At 40.2% G+C, this 25,740-nt stretch overlaps 2 long non-coding RNA genes across 3 annotated transcripts; both read left to right on the forward strand.

Annotated features, from left to right (window-relative positions):
* Positions 1 to 15,362: 15,362 nt before the first annotated feature.
* LOC122137203 lies at positions 15,363 to 16,900 on the forward strand. Of its 2 annotated transcripts, XR_006154687.1 has the most exons (4): positions 15,677 to 15,726; positions 15,791 to 15,892; positions 15,973 to 16,080; positions 16,472 to 16,900. It is a non-coding gene; the product is annotated as an uncharacterized LOC122137203 (long non-coding RNA). The 2 variants fall into 2 exon arrangements; XR_006154686.1 differs by having other exon boundaries at positions 15,363 to 16,080.
* A 5,976-nt stretch (positions 16,901 to 22,876) lies between these two features.
* Positions 22,877 to 23,916, forward strand: LOC122137204. Its single transcript, XR_006154688.1, has 2 exons — positions 22,877 to 22,906; positions 22,988 to 23,916. It is a non-coding gene; the product is annotated as an uncharacterized LOC122137204 (long non-coding RNA).
* The last annotated feature ends 1,824 nt before the right edge of the window (positions 23,917 to 25,740 follow it).

Below are 25,740 nucleotides of genomic sequence, written 5' to 3' on the forward strand. Positions count from 1 at the left end.
CACTTGGTCTGTCCTCCGTCCATGACACTGACTCACTGCGGAGCTGCCAGTTTTAATCTGAACAGCTCTTAACGCCGAGTGGATGGTTAGTGGATGGTTAGATGCATGATGGGCTAGTATTAAAAAAATAAATTAATAAATAAAATAAAGGTCTTTCCAGCATTAAGGTAATAACATTACTGCTTTTTTAAATCATCGTGTTTAGGACATAAATTTGACTGGTAAATGATAAAGAATTATATTAAAACTTGTTTTAATATTGATTTTATGTAGGGAGGCAAAAAATCGATTTAAATCGTAAATCGGATTTTTTTATGAAAAAATTCGGGGATTTTTTTTAGACCACCGCCCAGCCCTAATGCAACAGTTTTTTTTCTTTTTCAGTTAAGGCAACTTCCTCTGAAATTAAGTTATAATAACTAGTAAACTTTATTGCGCTATACAGTAGTCAACATTTAAAGTGGATCAAACCTTTTTTAAAAGTTGTTTTAAAACCAATATGTCCTAAAAACCTGTTCTGCAAGTTTGATACCCTCATAAGACACTGTTCATATGAAAGACCAAGAGATTCACACCTTTATCTCGACCCCCACAAGCTATACAGAACTACCCCCAACCCCCTCGAGCTGAACTGAACTAGGTCTGTTTTTTTGTCTGTGAGGAGCGGTGTGTTGTCATGTTACTGGGCTGAAACATGCCTGCACTCACACCAGCCCTACTCTTTTTATTCATTATTTTCTCGCAGCCCATATTATTATTATTATCACTAGACCATAATAATAACAAATTATCAATTGATAATTAATTATTATTTTTGAGAAAATCGTAGTCGTTTGTGAACGTAGATGTTTGAGGAAGGCTTTAAGACCAAGCGGAGTCCTCCATCAGCTGCTCCCGCTTCACAGCGCACGTGACTCGCGCTCTCTGACCCAGCTTCACCGTCCACGCTTTGATTTTACTAAATCAGTTTGAGGCGAATACAACTTATTGATCATGAGCCCAACATTTAGCAAGGCAGAAAAACATTCAATCTACCTGAAGAAAGACGTATTTCATTGTAAGTTAATGCTGTTAAATACAGAGTAAAAAAAATAAAAAAACTAGTGTAGGCTATTCTTAAACTTGGACCTCATTATATTGAAATACAAATCCAAACACCAGAAGCAACCTACACTCTCAGTGTTCTTTCATTGAAAAGCATGCATTTTATTTATTCACAGGCTATATGGTTGAAATAATATTTTAGTTGAAAACTTTAAGTGCCATTGTTTAAAGAAATGCATCATAGAAATGTTTCATAGACCTTCAGTTGTTATGCTTTAAAATCCAATGGACAGACATAGGACTATATTATTGTACATTACAAATATTTGGATCGTCCCTTATTTTCTTAAAGAATAAATACTTATTTTCTTCAAGAATAAACATTATAAATAAAGAATAAAAGAAAGAACCTCTATTGGCCCTCATTTTCCATTTCTGAAGTTATTTGCAACTCTAATGATGATGTGACTCCCCTGACAGTGGCACGTTCCTCAAAAAAAATAAAAAAAATAAAAGCTGTGTGAGCGATTAATAGATTTAAAAAAGAAAAAAAAAAGTGTGTGTGAAATGGTAAACAAATACAGTTCGTAAAAATATGATGAAAAAGTAATGATAACATATTATTAATTCATAGAAATAATTTAAGCAATTAAAACATTTTTTTAGACTAGATTCAACTTAAATTTCAATACTATTAAACTGACTTTAAAATCTCAAGGAGTTTATAAGTTGAAACGGTAAATGTCACAGTGCATGTTAAATAGTCTCAATGAACTTGTATATTATATTGTATCTGAAGACCTTGATTGCATGTTAGCATAAAACTAACAATATATTATGACTTTTTTTTAATGAACAATTCCTGTATATAATATGTGACAGCAACCTTTATATCAAACATTTTGAAATCGTCCACAGCTGAGCATCATGGGAGGCAGCTTGAGCGAGCGGAATGAATGCGCATGCACAAAGTCATTTTTGGATGCAATGGAAAAATAAAGCTGGATAAAATTATAGCTACACAAAACTTGTAAATAGTTAATAACATAGCCTGGATTAGGCCCATACTCTGTTTCTAAGTATATAATGTAAATTTGTTAACCCACAATAACACATTTTAACCGATTAATCGCCTATTTTCGTTTGCTGCATTTTTTTTAAACACGCTAAAAAAGAAATTACATTTGTGAGAGTTGCATTTTATTACATTCAGAAATAATAACGGCAGGCCTAATAATGCTATAGGTTAATGTACCAACAGGATATTTTTAGTTCCCTTCACTTTACAACAAATTTAACTAACCTTTAAATTTAACTAAATTATCAGAACAGAACAAGAATTACAAATATAATTCTAATGGATAAATATAATTGCAGTATATAATAATATAGGCTTATAAACATAACAAAAATAATAATTAAAAATAATTTAAAGCGATACAAAAGGTTGGGCTTATCTCTCTCATTCGGGACAAATCCAAACATGTTGCCCATTTTGAAGCTAAACTCTTATTCATTTGGTAAAATAGGCTTTGGATTTCACACGTTTCAGTATCGACGGAAAAAAAATCATAATTAGCAAAAATATGCCAAAGTGGCCCGCTGCTCGCGTCGCATGGCTCGGTGAACGACTGCTGTTTCCAATGAATATGTGCGCGTGAGGCACCAGCGCGATCAAAGTCACAATTCACAATTTCTGGTCACACAGTAAAGGCATAATTCAAAAATGCAAAGTGTTAGCAGTTTGAAAAATCAAGAATAATAACAGAGTTAATAAGAATTTGTAAATGCTGCACTGTTCTCATTTCGCTCTGCAAATGGAACCTGAAGATTATTATTTTTTCTTAACCAAGAATGAACCGAAATGAAAACATTTAGATTTTAATCCGTATATATATATATATATATATATATATATATATATATATATATATATAGAGAGGTCTGTAAATTTTTTATGGACTAAGACTATCCTATTTTTTAATGGCTTTTAAGAATGTTATAATGTATATTATAATGTTATTGTTATTTAACGTCTTCCTTTAATTTTACAATTACATTCAGTTCGCAATCCGTCCCTTTGCGCCACCTGGCGGTAGCGAATGATTTTAACACGCGACTGAATTGCAGTTAACGCCGCGGCCCTGTGGCGGCGGCGGTATTACCCATTTTGGTTGTCTACCTACTGTATACAGTACATCAGCACACGATTCTCAACCATGGTGAGAATCAACAAATTTTAAATCAGTAAAAATATGAACTCTGATCCACATGACAGCTAACTGACAGTGAAAACAGCTACAACAGCATAAATTAAGACAGTAAAATTTAAAACTGATAATATTTTAATAATAAATAACATAAAATGTTTTCAAGCTGCAACGCGTGCTGGGAACTTGTGCAATATTGTTCAATGTAAAATTGTTTGTTCAGATGATTCAATTTGAAAAGTTGGGAGAACATTTGAATATGTTGTGAATAAATACATGAGTATCTAAGTAAGGCGACATGTTTAGAGTATTTTTGTTCAGTTCACACAAAAAATTAAACTGACGTTTTTACAAAAAATTATTCGTTTAGGCAACTTTTTTAAATTTTTTATTAGAACTTTTTGAAAGCTGGATTTTTTACAATGCAGTCAGTGCAGTTTCTGCACCACTTACGTACCGCCCTCTTTTCACACAAAAACAAAAAAATATGTCTATTGAAAAATAACTTTATCATTTTAACATTGATTCAACTAACATTGATTTTCCCCTTTTTTTTCTTTTTTTTTTTGAGACCTTTTCAGAACACCAGTTTAATTTTGAGAGTTCACACAGACAGCCCCCTGTAACAAACACAAAACCTTCTTCACTCAGCTGGTTTTCCTGACCGTTAACTCCATGTGCCTCCTTTTGTATCAACAGTCATCATATTGGTTAGATTAGATTCAGCTTTATTGTCATTGAACAAAGTAACAGGTACTTGGACAACAAAATGTAATTCATCTTCTGTAAATTCAGCTTTATTGTCATTTATACTTTTTACCTTCAATAGTTCGGATTGAGCTGATCAACAAATGGACAGGGAACTACGTCATCACGTTGAGAGGTCACGCCGGCGCCGGCAGAAGAACCACCCCACTGTTTACAATGCAACCGTACGTAGGAGAATAGTTCAAATAGTATTGTTTGCCATTATATATATATACACACTATTCATATTCACTGAATACTATATAAATAACATTTTGATGAATATGAATAGTAGTTTAAATAGTATTGCCGGCGCAACCTTTCAACGTGATGACGTAGTTCCCTGTCCGTTTGTTGATCAGCTCAATCCGAACTATTGAAGGTAAAAGTATAAATTGTAATTTTTTTTGAAAATGACCCATCGTTTCGCTAGATAACAACCTCTTCTTCAGCTGTGATCGCGTACAGCCCGTTTAAACACTTCAAAGACTTTTGAAACTGCATTGATTTGGACTTAAAAACGATGGTAACCAATGAAGTACATTGTTAGAAGAAAAAATCCAGAAATGTTTTCCTCAAAAAACATAATTTCTCTCCTACTGAGGAAAGAAAGACATGGATATCTTGGATGGCATTTTTGCAATACATCGCTGGAGGAAGGTCAGAGTGTTCTTGTTTTTGGGTTGGTATTGAAGATTGAAAACAAAATATCAATAAAACGAGGAGATCATGGCTTCCTCTACCTTCACACACCTCAACCCTGTCTACCTTCAGGGAACAGGAGCTTCGTCCCTCAAATGTGGACTTCCAGTCTTCTTGGGTCACCTGGACAATTGGGTATGGTGTGTTGTGTTCACCCTGAAGAATACAGCAAAGTAGACATGGGGCAAACATGTGAATGTTCACGGTGCATTTTATGCAAAGAACTCTAATCGTAGTTGTAACTCTATATTTACAGTAGGCATAATTGTCACTGCGTATGTGTATGCAGCATGAGTCAAATACAGTCTTCTGTTCGTGAACAGTTGTATTTCATTCATTAATCTGACTATGCATCCGTGCATTTAATTGCCATTTGCTCATGTGATTGTAATATGTATCTTAGTATTATTTTAAGTAATAATTGATTATATAAACAACTATAAAAGATACATTTCGGCTTTCTCTGGCTCCCTGCACTGGACGTAATGCGAAACCGGAAGTGTTTAACCGCACACTCCCTGATCCGAAATCCAAAATGGCGCCCACGTGCAACTAGTCTATTCTAACGTACACAACATAGCCGCCATCTTCTAACATTAAACTGTGTTCCACGTGCACAAATGGAATCAACATCATCCAACATCTTCAACTTATAAATATACAATACCCTTACACTAAACACTTATATAATTGATTATCTACATAGCTGCAGCACTATTTGGCCATCAATTTAACTTACGTTGGCTGTATGAGGAACTCGAGCTAGCTAACGATAGCTGTAGCCAACTCTAAGCTAGCTAAGGTCAGCTAACGTTATGCTTTTTTCTTTACAATCTTTACAACTAGCTACATGTAACGAACGTTAGTGGTAACTTACAACTAAGTCCCAATATAATGTTAGTTCGATCTAACTGTAGCTAACGTGCAGCCAACTTTAATCAGTGGGCCGCAAGTGTCACTTAAATGTAACTTTACGTTAGCTAACGACAGTATTACTCAGCTCTGAATTTCTGTGCTTCAACTTCTGTCATGTTTGGATCAGCTCATCTGAGGATAAAGTTGGCAAGGCCATTGTTGAGCTGTCAAGCGTCCTGCAGGCTCCAGCGAGTGCCGCCGCGCCGAGTGAAAGAAAGAGGCGTGACCACTGACCTAGAACACAAATAACGGCGCGAAAACACAGCCAGTCATAATATTAGACAGACCAACAACAGGACAATTTTAAAAATTTTCGCCATCTTATTCATCACTAAATTCACTTATGAGAACGTTTTAGGCGAGAAAATAACTGTTTAGATTTCTAATATAGGCAGTCTTGTGAAAATGGATGCCGTGCGCACGCTATTCACACCACATTAATGTGGGCAGCACAGATCTTAACACTATGAACAGTTAACAGACTCAACCTTCTCGTATAGGAAACAATACAGTTAACAGTACCTGTAAAGGATGATATTAATCAACAGGTTTAAGCGATGTGATCATCAGCGTTGCTTTAACGTATCGCGAGAACTCCTTCTTTAAATGCACGCAATGCCGCGCCCATGCCCGCACAACCAAGCACACACATCCATCTTAACTATAATATATATTGAATTAATTTGAACCAAGAGTGCTTATCATAGAACCCAAAATATATGCAACAATTATTTAAATGAAAACAATAATGATGATAATTATAAAAATCGAGTATTAATCTGTAAATAATCCCTTAGCAGAAACAAATGAAAATACTTAATAGTGAAAAACTGATAGTGATAATAATTATGCACTTTTCACAGAGGATTATTCAGCATACCACATTTACAAATTATGACAAAGGCTCTATCAGTCTTAGAAAAGGCACGCATAAGTAGCTGCTAACCCAGAGGATTGTGTACCCTGTAACTTGAAAAGTACTTCTTAGTACCCCACAGGAAGTGTACCCTTTGACTTGAATAAGGTACTTTTTTGTACCCTACAGGATGTGTACCCAAAAGGTACTTCTAAGTACCCCATGGAAACACGATAGGACCTTTAATGGTACATTTGTGAATGTTGTACCTTAACTATTACTTTATATGACAATGTACCTTTTCAAAGGGTACATATATGTACCTTTCACCATTGTGTACCCCTTTTCTTTGAAAAGGTACTTTTTGGTACCCAGCAGGATACATGTTTGTTCCTTTGGTGGCACATTTGTGAAATTTGTTCCTTAAAGTACTTAATTTTACCCTCACTGTACCTTTATTTCTGAGAGTGTACAACATTCCCTTTTGACAGGCTTGCTTTGTAGCTGTTCCAACAAACCACACTGTCCTTATGCGACTGTGTTGTTTCATGTTTTTGAAACTTGCTAAGTGCCTTTTGCCAGTTATTAACTCCATCATTAACAAGTGCATCCTTTCTGACATTTTTGCCAAATACTCTACAAGGAAAGCAGAAAGCAGCATTTTGTCTAGCTGAGTATTCCAGCCATCTGAAACTTTGGAACCACTGTTCTTGAAAGGCTCTTTTTTGTGTGCCAAACTGAGTATGAGGGTATTGAGACAGCTTTAACTGTTTAGGACCAGTGTCCTTATCCCCTAAGTCTGAACAGCTCTCTTCTGTCTCTGCTGCTTTGGCTTGGTGGTCTCTATGTTGCACTCCCTCTGTCTCTTCATTTCTTTCACTAGTCAGTTCCCTCTCATCCCTTATGGACTCTCCCTGTTGTTTTACTCCTCCTTTATTATGAAAAAATGTGGTGTAAAATAATGTTACAAAAAGTAAATGTAATGCCAATAAGTTAGTATAGGAGTATGAGTAGTTACTGTTTTGCTTGCCACTATTCACTATATGTCAATTTATTGTTGTTTTTTCCTCAACAAGTTCTTCCTGCATGCTCTCCCTTTCCCTCTATCCTTCTTCATCCCCCTTCTCTTTCCCTTGGCACTGACAATCATACAAATATATTGTAGGCAGGAGAGTTGAGGTCAGTTTGTCATGTCACAAAAATGAGACCATGAGACCATTTACAGATTCTAAGGATGTGATCAAAAGGCAGACAGAGGCGTGTCATTTTAAATGTCTTTATTATTATTATTGGGCTTAGAAACTTTTTTTAAATGACAAATTCCTTTCACAAGAGAAGCTGTATTCTCCATTGTGGGGTTGAAATAAATAAAAAAAATAAAAGCAGGGGACCATTGCCTACAGTCGTGGCCAAAAGTTTTGAGAATTACATAAATATTGGAAATTGGAAAAGTTGCTGCTTAAGTTTTTATAATAGCAATTTGCATATACTGCAGAATGTTATGAAGAGTGACCAGATGAATTGCATAGTCCTTCTTTGCCATGAAAATTAACTTAATCCCAAAAAAACCTTTCCACTGCATTTCATTGCTGTCATTAAAGGACCTGCTGAGATCATTTCAGTAATCATCTTGTTAACTCAGGTGAGAATGTTGACGAGCACAAGGCTGGAGATCATTATGTCAGACTGATTGGGTTAGAATGGCAGACTTGACATGTTAAAAGGAGGGTGATGCTTGAAATCATTGTTCTTCCATTGGCAAGGATATTGTGGCTACTAAGATTGCACCTAAATCAACAATTTATAGGTTCATCAAGAACTTCAAGGAAAGAGGTTCAATTCTTGTAAAGAAGGCTTCAGGGCGGCCAAGAAAGTCCAGCAAGCGCCAGGATCGTCTCCTAAAGAGGATTCAGCTGCGGGATCGGAGTGCCACCAGTGCAGAGCTTGCTCAGGAATGGCAGCAGGCAGGTGTGAGCGCATCTGCACGCACAGTGAGGCGAAGACTTTTGGAAGATGGCCTGGTGTCAAGAAGGGCAGCAAAGAAGCCACTTCTCTCCAAAAAAAAATCAGGGACAGATTGATCTTCTGCAGAAAGTATAGTGAATGGACTGCTGAGGACTGGGGCAAAGTCATATTCTCTGATGAAGCCCCTTTCCGATTGTTTGGGGCATCTGGAAAAAGGTTTGTCCGGAGAAGAAAAGGTGATCGCTACCATCAGTCCTGTGTCATGCCAACAGTAAAGCATCCTGACACCAATCATGTGTGGGGTTGCTTCTCATCCAAGAGAGTGGACTCACTCACAATTCTGCCCAAAAACACAGCCATGAATAAAGAATGGTACCAAAACACCCTCCAACAGCAACTTCTTCCAACAATCCAACAACAGTTTGGTGAAGAACAATGCATTTTCCAGCACGATGGAGCACCGTGCCATAAGGCAAAAGTGATAACTAAGTGGCTCGGGGACCAGAATGTTGAAATTTTGGGTCCATGGCCTGGAAACTCCCCAGATCTTAATCCCATTGAGAACTTGTGGTTAATCCTCAAGAGGCGGGTGGACAAACAAAAACCCACTAATTCTGACAAACTCCAAGAAGTTATTATGAAAGAATGGGTTGCTATCAGTCAGGATTTAGCCCAGAAGTTGATTGAAAGCATGCCCAGTCGAATTGCAGAGGTCCTGAAAATGAAGGGCCAACACTGCAAATACTGACTCTTTGCATAAATGTCATGTAATTGTCGATAAAAGCCTTTGAAACGTATGAAGTGCTTGTAATTATATTTCAGTACATCACAGAAACAACTGAAACAAAGATCTAAAAGCAGTTTAGCAGCAAACTTTTTGAAAACTAATATTTATGTAATTCTCAAAACTTTTGGCCACGACTGTAGATAAGTAATTTGATACAACAACAACTGGTTTGCATTATCTGTTAGCTTAACACTTTTCAGAAGAAAAAAAAAAAAAAAAACCTTCAAAGAATCTGTCTTTTTTCTTTTAAAAGAACTGTCGTATGTCCATTGCTCAGTGGCAGGCCACACACAATACACAAAGTACGCAGTTTATTTGTCGCGCTGGTGTTTTTGTTTCACGCTCTAGCAGTTAATAAACAGAACTGCATGCGTCTTGCAGAAGAACATTGTAACCGGCGCTACTTCTCTCCGTTTATGACTACAGATGAGTCACCCAGGTCCTGTGCTACTCAACAGCTGGACTAAAATAGTCTGAAAATAAACACTTATTATAGGTGTACCATGGTGATTCAGGATACTGACTCACCGATACAGTACTCACCGATATGGTTTCGGAATGGGAACAACTCTAGGTAAAAGGAAAGAAGTGTGAGACACAGCTTTGGAGCAACTTAGTTGATTCACAACATTACATAACGGGTTCTCACTCTGCGTGTGTTTCGTGCTGGACGACGGTCGTGCTGAGCGGTGCAAGTACAGAGGAGAAGTAGAAGAAGAGAAGACGATGACACCATTTGCTAAGGGAGATGTTTTCATTTTCATCCTTAACACATATTTTAAACCACAAACTATGGAGTATGTTTTGGACATTATTTAACCTTGTAAAAGACAAACAAAAATTTTAGAATAACAACATTTCTTACTCCAAGTTTTAGGGGTGCTGAAGCACCCCTAAAAAGGGGCTAGCCTTGCCCATGGCGATTGGCCACCGAAACCTGATTGGAGCACCCCTACCAAAGAGCTGGATTTTGGGCTCATCTGACCACAACACTTTCACCCAGTTCTCCTCTGAATCATTTGCAAACTCCAAACGGGCCTGTACGTGTGCTTTCTTGAGCAGGGGGGCCTTATGGACGCTGCAGGATTTCAGTCCTTCATGGCGTAGTGTGTTACAAATTGTTTTCTTGGTGACTATGGTCCCAGCTGCCTTGAGATAATTGACAAGATCCTCCCGTGTAGTTCTTGGCTGATTCCTCACCGTTCTCATGATCATTGAAACGCCACGAGGTGAGATCTTGCATGGAGCTCCAGTCCAAGGGAGAGGGAGAGCCTTGTGTAAGTCTACAATCTTGCCCCTGTGTAACGAAAAGTCCACTGAAGGCGAGTGTAGATGAACCCAAGTGCAGTTTATTTACAAAGGTGTAATCCAAAATCCAAACAATAAACAAAGACTTGACTTGAACAAACTTGACGTGGCATGAACAGACTGAACTCCCCGACAGCAGGTTACACCATTACGTTAATACACAACAAAAGACAATGGCAAAAACATGGCTACTTATACAGACAATGAGGGTCACATGACAAGAACAAACCAATCGGAACATGACACAAGGAACAAGAGGAGCCAATAGCAAGACAACAAGAGGGCAAGGGAAGCATGACACAAACAGCATAAATCAAACTACAAAATAAAAGACATGAAAACAAGGACATGAAACAAAACCTCGAAACAGACATTACACCCTGACATCCTTGGACATCTCTTTGGTCTTGGCCATGGTGGAGAGTTTGGAATTTGATTGACTGATTGCAAATTTTTTCCCTCACTGTATAAGGCTGGTAAGGTTGCAACAGAAATATTTATTAACATGAGGAAGGAAAAATATATAAAACAAGGAAACAACAAAAAGCAACTAAAAATTGTCTGACGCATGAAGTTATAAAAAAGTGAAAAAAGTGACGTGACATTCAGCCAAGTATGGTGACCCATACTCAGAATTCGGTAAGGTAAGGTATTTGTTTAGAGTGAACACATATATGATGGGTGCATTTCAGGATTTTGGAAATGTTTTTAAGTTTAAATAAACATAAAACATTGAAAAAGCAGAAATAAATTGTTTAAAATTTGTAGAACCATATCCTAATGGATTAGTTCAACCGAAAATGAAAATGCTCTATCATCATTTACACATCCACATATAGTTCCAAACCCATAAGACTTTAGTTCATCTTAGAAACACATAAGATTTTTTTTTATTAAATCTAAGAGATTTCAGCCACTCCACTGTATCAGGATTGGACCTGTTGTCATATGTGTCAGTTCCGTTTTTTCCCTTATTTGGTCTGTTTCCTGTCCTTATTTAGTTTGATTAATTGATTTCCTACACCTGTGTTTTCTCATTATCCTGCCTTTATAAGCCTTGCCCTTTTCAGTTAAGTTTTTGTCGGGTCTGCAAGTCAGTACGTGTGTCTTCCTCCTGTTTCCTTTGGATTTAATTGGATTTCCTTTGTGAGATTAATAGACTATTTTGCTTATCCTCGGCTCCGTGTTCCTTCCGGCACAGTAGTGTGACACACTGGCAGTCCAGATAACCAAAACTTTCTAGAAATTGGAAAACAAATCAAAAGTCTTTTGAAGAGACAGAATCACTTTATATGATTAACTGGTTTAATTTAGTAATTTATTCACATTGTAAATACTAGTTAAACATAGAGGGTACACTAAATGTAAAAGTTAAAATGCAGTAGAGCAAACCCCATTGGTTCATGGGTCTCACACACATGCAAGCACGTGGGTGTATGCCAGGGGTGTCCAAACTCTGTCCTGGAGGGCCACTGTCCTGCAGAGTTAAGCTCCAACTTGCCTCAGAAAACCTGCCTGGATGTTTCTAGTATGCCTAGTTAGAACTTGATTCGCTTGTTCAGGTGTGTTTAATTGGGGTTGGAGCTAAGCTCTTCAGGACAGTGGCCCGCCATGAGCAGGATTGGACACCCCTGTGTATGCAATGCACTGTACATATGCTTTAAAATCCTAATTTTGTATTAATCTAGACCTTTAGGAGAATAGGAGATTCCCAGTAGATAAGATGGTGGATCTGGAACCAAAGAAACACCCAAGATTTCATTCAGTTCTTCAAAAACATCCCACCAGAACCTCTGTATCTTGTTATACAACCACAAGCAATGTGTAAGACTTACCTATTTCTGTCATTTGGGACAGAGAGGAGAGAAATCAGCCCTAAATCTACTGCACTGGGAGGGAGAAATGTGAGCTCTGTGAAGCTGGATAGCTCTCACTTTATTACATAAACTCAGGCTCTTTGAAAATTATATATCAACATACACATAGTATACTATAAAATAAACTTCAATTCTTCAGAAACATCCCACTCTTCTGGTGGTGCTGTTGAGATGGCAGTCTGTAGCGTGTATGTTTGTAGTGTTTTTAGTGGGGGGATTTTAGCCATTTTTATTGATTGTTTATTTAGTCTTAAGTAGGTGATTAATTGCTTATATAAACTTGACATCTGGAAAATATATATAGGCAGAGAACTACAGACTTTTTGTATACACCAGCCAGGAACTGTTAGACCTGCCACAAGATTCAAAATGTGGGATTATACATGATATCCCTGGGGAAATATTACTGAGGAGACATGGAGGAATTCGAGCTGGGGTGAAGAGAAATATGTATGTTTTAGATTACTAAGCAACACCTTTCACTCACTGAATTAGCAGTTACCAGTTTCATAAATAAAGTCAAAATGAGTAAAAGAAGGTTGTTTATGGCACTAAATGCCATGAGTGATGGAGAGTCTGATGGGGGGAGATAAGTAAAGCGTCCTGGGTCAGCTCAGCATCTGACAGCAGTACAGATATCATATTTAGATGTTTTAGCCTAATGTTACTCGTAATTGTTCAAACTTTGGATTAAATATTTAATTTTTGTTTTGCCATTTCTATCCTTTATTGTTCGCTTCGGTGTTGCTATTCTAGTCTGCCTGATCTATGATGTAATGATTAAAACCATTTTTGATTATCCAGGTGAAAAAAGGTGAAAAAATAAAAGGTGAGAAAAATAAAATTTAAAAATCACTCATATTAAAGGGGTCATATGATGCGATTTCAAGTTTTCCTTTCTCTTTGGAGTGTTACAAGCTGATTGTGCATAGATAGCAGCCATGTCAGGGAGATGCTGTGTGTATCTAGCAAAAGCAAAAGCACTTTATTTGGCCTTCTGAAGTAGATGCATTTAGGAAGTTTTAAGATTACTTACAACAGAACAGCAATGCATATTTTATGGACGACCGTTTCGTGAACCTGGGAGAGGAGGTAATTCTGAGTTGCTATGACAATCTGGCGCTTCTGAATCAGCTACTGTAAGTATGTTTTGTTATTAGTACTGTTGTAATTGCTCTTTGTCAGGTGATACCTGTGCAGATGAACACCTGTGCTTCTAGGTCATGTGACCACATGCAGATATATAGCATGCAGTCTAGAGACTGCCATTTTGAATGTTGGCATGTTTTTAATGGATAGCCAAGTTTAAATAAAGGCTTTTTAACTTATATTCCTTGTGAGTGCCTCAGAACTACTGTTTATTTGGGAAACATTTTGGATCTCCTAGCTGAAGAGCACCAAAGGAATACACCTCTCAATACCCAAGTAGCACTCGTAGTAACTCGTTTGTGGATGTTTTGTTATTAGTTTAAGAATTTGCTATTTACTGTTCAAATGCTCACGATTATGGAAAGGGACGTTACATTTCCGACGAGTGCTTGCGGTCTTCTCACAATCACAATCAAATCACACAGTTCTCCAAACAAAGAAGAACTCTCTAGAAAAAAAGACGCACTTTGTAGAAAACGATGCGTTCGAGAGAGGCGGAACATAGAGGACCTACAGTAATGTACAGTATTTGAAAAATAATGTGTTTTTTGAACATTAAACCATAAAAAAATAATCAAATAAACCAAATACACAAAATAATGATCTTTAAAAAAAACATCATATGACCCCTTTGAGTGTTGTATTCATCATCAAAATAGCAGACACAGCCCTGGGGACACAAGAAAAATTTTGATATTTGGTGGTTTAAAATGCTGAAAAATGTTTGGAATTATTAAAAATAAATAAATAAATATGCTTAAAGTTCAAAAGGTGTTATTTATGTCAAAAACAACTTTAAAGTTGATTTTGCTGAAAATGTTAAGGCAATAATATCATGATTTTTACTGGGGACACAAAAGGCACCTAATCCCAGGAAGGACCCAAAAAGATAATCACAATGCTGAAAAAGCATTTTTAGTTAACAACGTTTGGACTTTAATTTAAAATAATGGATACATGATCTAGTAATTTTATTTTATTTCTAGTCAGAGGTCATGACCACTACTATAGGTATATAAGCCGACCAACATTACCTTCCCTGATAGTAGCTTGGGTATAGTCATGCCATGGTTTCATCATGTACACTTAGCTAAAGTAATATTATAATAAACAGAGGTTAGACTCACCCTATTTAGTTTGGTTGAACAACATCCAATCACCTAAACGGAAATTTCCTATACGCCCTTACAGTGTAAGTACACTTGACCTAATACCAAGTGTAAGCCAGAACTTTAAGATTCAGTTTGTGTGCCCTATCCTTCATCTAAACTGAATTTTAGTCCATTATTTACGTGATGCAGAAAATGTAGTAAAACAATAATACAATGTAATCTATTAGAGTCAATAATTACAGAATAAATCAGAATAAAATCAGAATTTGACTATTTATTATCAGTCAGGTAAATATGTACTACATAGCCAGTTCAGATATATCAAATCAAATCAATACAAAACATCAAACTCACAAAGATAAATAAAGATAAAGAGTAAAAGATGCATACCTGACTTCAGATAAATACATAGCAAAGTGTGTAGACACACTCCACTCTACGGGCTCTGACTATAGAATCACCCATGATACTCTTGCAACATTTCCTTAAGGTGTCTTTCACACCTTAGATCTGAGAAAGACTCCAGAAATGGGCATGTAAAACTGTGGAAAATTGGGAGAGTAGAGAGTGGGAAGAGGGGAGAAAATACACTCATTATACAGACAACTGAATATTAAAATATATTTAAAACAGAAAGAACAAAGCCGTAGTTACTTTTTGTTTACTTCTTTGGATTTTCGGTCTATATATTGTGGCAGGATAAGTCTTTTATTGGCTGGTTGATGTACAGTTGGTTCACCAATCAAATGATAGCGACAGCACTAGCATCTCATTGGTTGGTGGGGTTAAAGTTCATATACCAATGAAACGATAGTATCTATACTATTTAAGGACCTTTATTATGACAGGTGGATATGTTTGTGACCTGGGGTGCTTCTCTCTCTCCCTGGCATTTCCGTTTCCGTTCTGATTCCTTCCTCAGGTATGTTTGGCTGTTTGTTGGCGGTGTAACAATGTGCATGTTGCGAGTCTAATATGCGCTATTTATAGTTTCATTTAGAGCACGTCTGGTGGCGTTGGCAGTGCGGCAACTCGCAGCGTATTTCGGCTGCAGGTATGTTTAGGTGCTCCGTTTGTTTACCGTCTCATCTGTAATTTTTATTGTGTGTTGCTCTCAGTAATTGCAGCGAGAGCAGTGAATGCTGGCTGGTAGACTGAGCTATGACACCGGTTGTGAGTAACCATATAGCGTTGCATCTAATGTTTATTCAATAACAATCGTAAGTATGCCACTTATTTCTTCATATTGGTGGTTATCTTGTTTTAATCGTTATAATAATTTGTTTTTTTTATTCTTTAGTTAAGGGGAAATTAAAACATCTTAGTCCTCATCCTGGCGAATGATTTCAGGCAACGCAGCTGCTGTTTTGCTTAGGGACGCATTTTGGAGTCCGATCTGCACTTTACGGTCTTTTGTGCTTTAATACTTTGAGAGTTTACGAAGCTGTAAAGCCTGAGTATTTTCTCCGCATGGACTATCTACCAGTTGAGGTTCTGGATTGTTTTTTTTCTTCTAACCGTAATTGTTTGTTTTGTTTGTTTGGTTATATTGGTCTTTTTTTGGTATTGATTTGTTTACCCTGCATTTTCTTTTGTAAGCATATTGTATGCTGCAAGGGTTATTTCTTTTTGAGTATTTATTGATTTTGATTTACGTTTTGTGTGTGGGTGTTCTCTGGATGCTCGAGTGCCAGAGTCGCAACAAAGTGTTTATAAGTTTCCTTTTTTTTGCATTTTCATGTTTTCATTTCTATAATTTTGTTGAATTTCTTCTTTAATGTTATTTTCTGTTTCTCCAGGGCCAGTGAGGATCGGGTGGAACTGGGGAGGCTAGCTGCTGTCATTTTGCAGTGTCACAGTGTGCGGTGTGTGTGGATACAACTTCCCATTGGTGTGTGTGATGGTTGCTTTGGTGTGAATTTAGGTGGGTTTTTGGATAACCGTTCTGAGTTGCAGCCGGCCTGCCTGGTTCCCACTAATCCTGGCCCTGGGAATTACCTCCCTTATTGTGGAAATGGTTTGTGTGAGAGAGTTTTAAATCTATGCATGTGTTTTATAATAAAATCCAATCTTTTGTATTCTCGCCCCCGTCTCCCCTACTTTGCCTTCATTTGGTGAAACTTACCTGTGTCCTTTAATGGGAATAAATTCTCTGGTTTCCCACCAGGGTGGCGTAGTCGGATAAATTCACTGATTAACCTTTCCTTTCATGTGATACCGCCACATTTTGGCGTAGTCGGCAGGGTTCACCTTGTAGGGCAAGGATTTCTTTTTTTGAGACGTGAGTGAAAATTGTGTTTTGATATTGGTTGTGATCTTATTATTGTTTTTTTCCCTCAGAGCAAAACAGCAGCGTGTGTTTTTTTTTTTTTTTTTTTTTTTTTTTTTTTTTTTTTGATCCTTTGGACAGGTTGTATTTCTCCTCCAGTGGTTCTGTGTTTGGGGTGAGTGTAGTGATGACCAGTATGGAGGAAGAGATGCAAGAGTTGCGAGAATTAGTGGCGCAGTTGCGAGCTGACAATGAGCGAATGCGCCGTGAGCAGGCGCCAGGTGAGTTACCTGGTCCTAGTATTGCCCCAGTTGTTGGCTCTGCAGCAATGCCTGATCCTCCCCAGCCAGTCGAGACTGATTCTGTTGTGCCAGACCGGTTTGTTTTTGTGCCCAGGGACAGACGGTGTCCAAAATTTAGTGGCAAATCCGGCACTGGTATTGATGAATGGGTGGAGGAGGCTGAGGCATGTATGCGGGCTCGTTATTTGTCCAAAGCTGATAAAGCCTTTTTTCTTTGACTATTTAGAAGGTGAAGCGCGTGAAGAAATTAGACATCGTCCTAGTGGGGAACGGGGTGATCCAGATAAAATTGTTTTCATTTTACGTGAGTTGTATGGTTGCTCTCAATCGTATGTAGCACTCCAGGAAGCTTTTTTTTTCCAGGAGGCAGCAAGAGGGGGAATCTCTGTTAGAGTTTTCCCTGGCCTTGATGACTCTCCTAGAGAGGGTTAAACAGCAATCGCCAAATGCCATTCCTAATGCTGAAATTGTATTGCGTGATCAGTTTGTAGAATATGTTGCTGATAGCGCCCTTCGCAGGGAACTGAAGCAATTGGTTCGCCGCCAGCCCGCCTCCAACCTTTTAGAAGTACGTGGGGAGGCAATCAGATGGGAGCGGGAGGGAGTGCCGGGGGGCGTGAGAGGTAGGAGTCAGTCAGTTCCAATGGCTTATGGTATTCCGTATGGGGTGCAAGGGCATTCTCAGTCAGAGTTGAGAGAGCTGAGGGAGATGTTAAAACTACAGCAGAAACAATTGGATCAGCTCACTCAGAGTGTCGCTGGCATGCGGTTTTCTCAGCGTGTTTATCAGCCCTCCCGTACTGAGGGTTTAATCTGTCGTCGATGTCAAAGACCAGGCCATTTTGCCCGTGAATGCGATGGAGAACGCGTTATTCCTCATTCATCTCTTGCCCGCTGTGAGTCCCCTTCCACAATGAGGACTCAACAGCCTTTTTCCCAGCCACCGGAAAACTAGGTCCCGCCGAACTGCAGAGTCACAGTTCGGTAGGGAAAGATCATGACTCTAGGGTAAGTCCTTTGCCTCATTTAATGGCATCGTGTCCTCACCTCATGGTTTGTATGGGAGGGGTACAGGTGCCCTGTTTGATCGATACTGGCTCGATGGTGTCTACTGTTACAGAAAGTTGTTTTTTAGAACGGTTTGCACCATGGGGCCAGGATCGTCTCCAGGCATGTCAGTGGTTACAGCTTCGTGCGGCCAAAGGGTCATTGATACCGTATGTTGGCTATATTGAGTTGGACGTTGAGCTCTGCGGTCAGACAATTGCAGGGTGTGGCGTGCTGGTTGTTAGGGACCCTCCTGATGGCACCGGTGCCCAAGTCCCTGGTATTTTGGGAATGAATGTGTTGCGGCGGTGCTATCAGGAGCTCTTTGGGCAGCATGGTACCGCCCTTTTTGAGGCACCTTCTGTGTCCGGGGCCTCTAAGCCAGTGTTTCAAGCATTACAACATTGTCGTCAGAGAAGTGATGTTCCTACAGGTAGTCAGATAGGAAGGGTGCGAATGCGGGGACCTAATGCATGTCGTGTTCCAGGTGGTGCAATAAAACTTGTGGCCGCTACTTGCTCTGGGCACTTTGCTGGGGAAACTGTGCTTTTTGAACCACCAGAAAATGGGTTGCCTGCAGGTCTGTTAGCATCATCCGCCTTAATGAGGGTGAATCAAGGCACCGTCTATGTACCTGTCATTAATGTAGGTAAGACTGATGTAATGCTTTTCCGGAATGTTATTCTGGGTACTTTGAGTAGTGTATTTATTGTGAGTTTGCCTCACGGCGTCTCTGAGGTTAAATCTGTGTCAGCGTCAATAAATCTCCAGATTCCGACTGTTCGCCCCTCCGTGCAGGAACAAATCAAGAGTCTTGATTTGTCAGTATTGACAGAGACTGAGCAGGAGCAGGTAAGGTCTCTATTGTTAAAGTTTCATACAGTGTTTTCGGCACATGAAGGCGATTTGGGATGTACTCGACTTCTTTCTCACGACATCCCTTTGACAGACTCTGTCCCCGTTCGACAACGGTACCGCAGAATACCGCCGTCTGAGTATGATGTAGTAAAAACACACATAAATCAGTTGCTGGAAGCAGATATTGTTAGAGAGAGCTGTAGTCCTTATGCCTCCCCAATTGTGTTGGTTAAAAAGAAGGATGGTACGTTGCGTATGTGTGTAGATTACCGCCAGCTGAACGCAAAAACTCGAAGATGCTTTCCCTCTGCCGCGCATTGAGGAAACCTTGGACTCACTGACGGGGGCCCGGTGGTTCTCCACTATGGACCTCGCCAGTGGGTACAATCAGGTTCCGGTCACAGAGGGGGATAAACACAAGACCGCCTTCTGCACACCTTTTGGTCTTTTTGAATGGAATCGAATGCCCTTTGGGCTCTGCAATGCCCCAAGCACCTTTCAGAGGTTGATGGAGAGGTTGTTTGGGGATCAGCAGTGTCAGTCCCTTCTTTTGTATTTGGACGACATAGTAGTGTTTTCCTCCTCTGTGACACAACATCTAGAGCGGTTAGAGGTAGTTTTGAGTCGTTTGGAGCGGGAGGGGCTTAAGGCTAAGTTAACTAAATGTGCATTTTTCAAGCAAGAGGTAAGTTATTTGGGTCATGTCATCTCAGACAAAGGGGTGTCGACCGATCCCAGCAAGGTAGAAGCAGTAAGACGGTGGCAGCGTCCAACAGGAGTAACAGAACTCCGTTCGTTCTTGGGGTTTGCCAGTTATTATAGGAGGTTTGTAGAGGGTTTCGCCAAGTTGGCTTCCCCTCTACATCGACTGGTAGCTGAGTTTGCAGGTCGTAAGCCTAGGGCTCGAGCAGAATCTTGTTTTGGGGCAGCGTGGACAGAGCAGTGTCAGGATAGCTTTGAGGAGTTGAAGAATAGGCTTACCTCTGCCCCTATATTGGCTTATGCAGACTTCTCCCTTCCCTTTATCCTGGAGGTGGATGCAAGCCATGGTGGACTGGGAGCAGTTCTGTCCCAGGAACAGGGAGGGAAGGTGAGACCTATAGCTTATGCTAGCCGCAGTCTTAGGCCCACTGAGCGCAACATGTCTAACTACAGCTCTATGAAGTTGGAATTTCTTGCGCTCAAGTGGGCCATGACTGAAAAGTTCCGAGAATATCTATTGGGGCAGAGGTGTGTCGTCTTCACAGATAACAACTCCCTTAGCCACCTGAGTACTGCTAAACTGGGGGCTACGGAACAGCGGTGGGCAGCGCAATTGGCATCCTTTGATTTTGAGCTGAAGTACCGCTCCGGAAGGAGCAACCAGAATGCGGATGCTCTCTCCCGGCAGGGTCCTGCTAGTCAGGGTGAGTTGGAACAGTTACTTCCCGGTACGGCTCTTCCAGCCATGGTAAGGCAGGCTGGTGTAGCAGGGGTGGTTTCCCAAGCGGCAGTAACTGTGTTTCCCGGTTTGACTGTAGATATGCAGTCTTTACAGAGGGAGGACCCAGTTATAGGTGAGGCGTTGAGGTTCTGGCGGCGTGGGGTACCGCCTACTGCAGTGGAACGTCGGCTGTTGTGCAGGGCTGTGGTCAACTTGCTACGGCAATGGCGCCGGTTGTTATTGGCCGGGCCTGACAGCTGATGTGGCACAATGGTGTAGAAGTGGTGTTACCGTCATCGTTGCGTCCGGAAGTGTGGCCGGGGGCACCAAGGGGTGACAGCTGCGCTGCTGGCACAGCTGATGTGGCACAATGGTGTAGAGAGTGTGAACGTTGCCAAGGTTGCCAAAGATAACCAACTCTGTCCTAGCAGTTTCATGGGCCATCTGTTGGCATAGAGGCCAAATGAAATATTGGCCATAGACTTTACGGTCTTGGAGCCCACTCGTTCGGGGCTAGAGAATGTGCTGGTAATGACGGATGTCTTTACGAAGTACACCATGGCAGTGCCTACACGAGATCAACGGGCAGAAACAGTGTCACAAGTTTTGGTGATAGAATGGTTTTACAAGTTTGGTGTGCCTAGTAGGATCCATTCTGACCAGGGCCGCAATTTTGAGTCTTCCCTAGTACAGCAACTTTGTGCTCTGTATAGGGTGGAAAAATCTCGTACTACTCCCTATCACCCAGCAGGGAATGGGCAGTGCGAGCGCTTTAACAGGACATTGCACAATCTTCTGCGTGCTCTGCCGGTGTCCAGGAAGATGGACTGGGCCTCATGCCTTCCACAAGTGTTGTTTTGTTACAATACTACCCCTCATCAGACGACCGGCGAAACCCCGTACTTTTTAATGTTCGGGCAAGAGCCAAGACTCCCAGTAGATTTTCTGTTGGGAAGAGTCCAGGAGGTCGGAGTTGGTAGTGTGCATGAGTGGGTGAGAGAACATCAGGCTAAGCTTCAGGTGGCGTTTGAGGGGGCACGGGGCCGACTGGAAGCTGCTGCTGGTCGGCGTAAGGCGAATTATGATGCCCACGTCCGTGAAGCACCACTGGGGGAGGGTCAGTTAGTTTATGTACGAGAGTATGGCAGGAGAGGCCGCCATAAAATACAGGACCTGTGGAGCCCAGTGGTGCATCAGGTCGTAAAGGCACCCAAGGAGGGTGGGGCGGTATATACTGTTGCACCAGTGGGTGAGTTGGGAAAGACTAGGTGCGTTCACCGCTCTGCCTTGAAGGCCCGGATCCAAAAAGATGGTCCAGTTCCAGCCATGGTAAATCCACCTGTTTTAGAAGAGGAGGTGCCTCCAGCAGAAGACCCGTCAGAAGAAGTTGATCTGCTTATGTTGGTCCCAGCAACCTCTCCGGTGAGTCAGGGGCCAGTGCCTCAGGTGCTGGTTTCTCTGGATCTTTCTATCCCACAGAAAGTGTTAGTGGAGTCTGATGGGGAGGCCCCAGTTGATAGGAGCCATGAGCCACCTGATTTTATATCTGGGTTATTGCATGAGCCTGCTAGGTTGCTAGATGACCAGTCAGGCGAGGCAGGTGTCCCCGTGAGGAGAACTGGGCGAACCACTGCGGGCTATCATTCAAATGTGCACCGTCTACCACGGGCTGTTGCACGAGACGCAGGAGCTGCCACCGTACATAGCCCTACCTCTTCTGGGATCTCCATTTGGTTTAGGCCTTGGGACGTAGGACAGGATTAGTCTGCAAGTAATTGTCGTCTGTTCATCGCCGGGACGTCGATTTAAAAAAAAAAAATGGGGCAGAATGTGGCAGGATAAGTCTTTTATTGGCTGGTTGATGTACAGTTGGTTCACCAATTAAATGATAGCGACAGCACTAGCATCTCATTGGTTGGTGGGGTTAAAGTTCATATACCAATGAAATGATAGTATCTATACTATTTAAGGACCTTTATTATGGCGGGTGGGTATGTTTGTGACCTGGGGTGCTTCTCTCTCTCCCTGGCATTTCCGTTTCCGTTTTGATTCCTTCCTCAGGTATGTTTGGCTGTTTGTTGGCGGTAGAGCATGTCGAGTCTAATATGCGCTATTTATAGTTTCATTTAGAGCACGTCTGGTGGCGTTGGCAGTGCGGCAACTCGCAGCGTATTTCGGCTGCAGGTATGTTTATCCGTGTCTATCTGTAATTTTTTATTGTGTGTGCTCTCAGTAATTGCAGCGAGAGCAGTGAATGCTGGCTGGTAGACTGAGCTATGACACCGGTTGTGAGCAACCATATAGCGTTGCATCTAACGTTTATTCAATAACAATCGTAAGTATGCCACTTATTTCTTCATATTGGTGGTGGTATCTTGTTTTAATCATTATAATAATTTGTTTTTTTATTCTTTAGTTAAGGGGAAATTAAAACATCTTAGTCCTCATCCTGGCCAATGATTTCAGGCAACGCAGCTGCTGTTTTGCTTAGGGACGCATTTTGGAGTCCGATCTGCACTTTACGGTCTTTTGTGCTTTAATACTTTGAGAGTTTACGAAGCTGTAAAGACTGAGTATTTTCTCCGCATTGACTATCTACCAGTTGAGGTTCTGGATTGTTTTTTTCTTCTAACCGTAATTGTTTGTTTTGTTTGTTTGGTTATATTGGTCTTTTTTTTGGTATTGATTTGTTTACCCTGCATTTTCTTTTGTAAGCATATTGTATGCTGCAAGGGTTATTTCTTTTTGAGTATTTATTGATTTTGATTTACGTTTTGTGTGTGGTGTTCTCTGGATGCTCGAGTGCCAGAGTCGCAACAAAGTGTTTATAAGTTTCTTTTTTTGCATTTTCATGTTTTCATTTCTATAATTTTGTTGAATTTCTTCTTTAATGTTATTTTCTGTTTCTCCAGGGCCAGTGAGGATCGGGTGGAACTGGGGAGGCTAGCTGCTGTCATTTTGCAGTGTCACAGTGTGCGGTGTGTGTGGATACAACTTCCCATTGGTGTGTGTGATGGTTGCTTTGGTGTGAATTTAGGTGGGTTTTTGGATAACCATTCTGAGTTGCAGCCGGCCTGCCTGGTTCCCACTAATCCTGGCCCTGGGAATTACCTCCCTTATTGTGGAAATGGTTTGTGTGAGAGTTTTAAATCTATGCGTGTGTTTTATAATAAAAATCCCAATCTTTTGTATTCTCGCCCCCGTCTCCCCTACTTTGCCTTCATTTGGTGAAACTTACCTGTGTCCTTTAATGGGAATAAATTCTCTGGTTTCCCACCAGGGTGGCGTAGTCGGATAAATTCACTGATTAACCTTTCCTTTCATGTGATACCGCCACAGTATCATTGCTTGCTTTGTATCACAATAATCTGTTGTGTCATCGCGTTCATGATCAGACGCACATACTGCTGTATCAGCGCCTTTATTTGCACATATTTCATTTGAAGAAGACATCATATGTGTGAGAACACGGGTGCTCATTCATGTTTGGAGCACGAGAGAGCATGAAATATTTTTGTGATAGATTTAACCAGCAAAGAGGAAAAGATCACAGAGGCAGCAGACTACTGCAAATGGTTTAAGGGTTTATTTCCCCAAAATAAGGTAACAAAAGTAACGGAAATGTTAATCTTAATGAAATAAAACAAAATATAATGAGAGAAAAAAAAATAATTCCAATAAACTTGGGTCACTGCATTTGCCTCTTAAAAAAAAAAAAAAAAAAACTAACAAAAAACCCCCCCAGAGATCTAGGAATTACAGGCCCTGTTCTCACAAAGAACAACACTCCTTGACTACTTCTTCTTGTTGCTTTATGGCGGATCGCAGACTTTTAAGTGCATTACCGCCACCTATATCTCAAATGGACCATTGATACTCTATCTACAATCTCCTGATTCTAACCTACCAACAACTCTAACCTACATACCCACATACAAACACCCTTGATTCTTGTTCCCGCTTAGAGTCTTCATAGAGCTTCATTCAGCGCTGCGTGTTCAGCTCCTCTGTCCACGGTTCTACTGTTGTATTTTGTAGCTAAAACACAAACAGTTATCACAATAACTGTAGTTCTACCTTGTTGTGTATTGTAAAAGCATAGTTATCACAACACTTGCCTTCATGTTAAAATCCTTTTATGTAAATGCAGAAATTGTAATGTAATTTAATATTTTTTTTCTGTCTTGCGGTTACTTCAGATCCCATTCCACTCTACAATCCAACCCAACGGCTCTTTTAAGAGCCATCATTAGCAAAATCTCTCATTCTCTCTCTCTCTCTCTCCCTCACGCACGCACGCACGCACACTCTCTCTCTCTCTCTCTCTCTCTCTCTCTCTCTCTCTCTCTCTCTCTCTCTCTCTCTCACTCACTCACTCACTCACTCACTCACTCACTCACTCACTCACCCACTCACACTCACTCACACTCACACACACACACACACACACACACACACACACACACACACACACACGGTTGCCCTCACCCTCTATCCCTCATTTTTTCATCGGCCTTCTGTCTGTCTTCTCACTTTTCTTTGCCCATTTCTCTTTGCATTCTTTCTTTATCTTCTTCAATATTGCATCTTGTCAGAACTTGCAAATATTCTGAGGGAGCTTGAACTCAAAGCTGCCAATGCTGCACTTAAAGCAGCTACCAGGGAGGCTGAACAAATTCTACAAACGTTCAACCTTCCACCAGTAATGCTGAATGCATTCCAGTTACATTTTTTGGTTTTCATGTAATTAATTTACTTTTTATTCAATTTAAATGGATTCATTTTTTATTTGTACAGTGGTCAACAATCCAGCTACATCATCATTATCTTTGGAGTCTAGGGAAGGAGACATTGATCATGGTGAGTAATGACACCAACACTTCTATAAATAACTAGTTATGCAAAGTTATTGTTGACATTTTGTTATGTACCATTGTTCTTAGATGAAATTCCCTCTCTGTTTTCTCGCACTGTTTCCCAGCAGTTGAAGATAGAGGTGTGTATGTGTCTGAAAGAGTTAATATAATTAAAGAGAGAACAGAATAACTGCTTTGTAATGATCAGTGTAACTGACTGCCATGTACACTATAATTTACATTTAGTTTTTTCTAATACAGAAACTCTTCATCAAGAGGTAGAGGATCTGTTAGCTGATACTGAAGACATTCC

This window comes from Cyprinus carpio, chromosome B4 (assembly GCF_018340385.1).
Source record: "Cyprinus carpio isolate SPL01 chromosome B4, ASM1834038v1, whole genome shotgun sequence".
Taxonomy (NCBI): Eukaryota; Metazoa; Chordata; class Actinopteri; order Cypriniformes; family Cyprinidae; genus Cyprinus; species Cyprinus carpio.